Here is a 1,498-nt window from a genome sequence, read left to right as displayed (position 1 = left end):
TATTTCTAGTACTCTTCTTTCCTCTGTGTAGATCTAAATATCCTTCTGATATCACTTTCCTTCTTATTAAAAAATACTTCTTGTGGCCAGCCCCGTGGCCGAGTGGTTAAGTTCACGTGCTCTGCTTCGGTGACCCAGGGTTTCACCGATTCGAATCCCAGGCGTGGACATGGCACCACTTGTCAGGCCACACTGAGGTGGTGTCCCACATGCCACATAGAAGGACCCACAACTAAAAATATGCAGCAATGTACTGGGGAGCTTTGGGAGAAAAAGTAAAAAAAATAAGATCTGTAAAGAAAGAAAAATTCTTCTAGTGCTGGTTGGCTGAGGATTACTCTTTCAATTTTTTTTTTAAGTATTTCTCTACATTTTCTTTTTTTCTTTATTTTTGTTTTGGTGAAGAAGATTCGCCCTGAGCTAACATCTATTGCCAATCCTCCTCTTTTTTTTTTTTTTTTTTTTTTGCTTGAGGAAGATTAGCCCTGAGCTAACATCCATGCCAGTCTTCCTCCACTTTGTATATGGGATGTCTCCACAGCATGGCTGATGAGTAAAGCAGGTCCACAGAGGGGATCCAAACACGCCCACCCAACCGCCAAAGCAGAGTGTGTGGAACCCCAACCACTAGGCAACAGGGCTGGCCCTCTTTCAGTTTTTATATGTCTATAAAATATATCTATATGTCTATCCTCTATTTTTTTATTTAAACTTTTAATTTTTATTTTCAGATAGATTATTCACATACAGTGGTAAGAAATAACATAGAAAGGTCCCATGCACCCTTGATGCAGTTTTCTCCAATGGGAATATCTTGCAAAACTGTAGCACAATTCCAAGACCAGTTTTCCCAATACCATTTGTTCAAAATACTGCCACTTACCCATTGAATAGTCTTGAAGAGAATGGAGTTACAGCACCAAAAAGGCAAAGTAGGACACCCCAGCCTCTACCTCCCTACAGAAATCAACAATTAGAATGCTATCCATGAACAAAAATAACTCTAGGAGAGCTCCAGAGCCTACTTAAGAGACTTTAGCAGCATGGCGGAACAAAAAACTGAGAACAACTGCACAAGGATAGAAGGAAGACAACTTGGAAGGAAGATTATGCTTGTAACATCCCATCCCCAAGATAACTTTGTTCAGCTCCAAGAGGGAACTTCCCAGCTAGAAAGAGTTCCCCGCATCAGGAAAGAAAGAGAAGGGTAAGCAACCAGCTTCTCCAGCCTTCCAGGGCACTACACAAGTGTTCCACTTTAGCTTCACTCCACCCAGACCAGCAAAACTGAGACATGTAGAAATGGCCAGGAACAAGGAAGAAAAGCAGGGGCTACCAAGAGCAGCCACACAGCAGGAGCAATCACAGCTCACAGTGGCTTTCCTGACCTGGGAAATTTCACCACAGAATAAATTAACGGCTAGTGCAGTCACCACAGACCCCCTGGAGATTTCATCAGCTTTTGCCTCACTGGATCAGTGCAGTCACAAACCCTTGC

The sequence above is a fragment of the Equus przewalskii genome, chromosome 5, assembly GCF_037783145.1.
Source record: "Equus przewalskii isolate Varuska chromosome 5, EquPr2, whole genome shotgun sequence".
NCBI classification, from domain to species: Eukaryota; Metazoa; Chordata; class Mammalia; order Perissodactyla; family Equidae; genus Equus; species Equus przewalskii.
Note: the sequence above shows the minus strand (reverse complement) of the source record.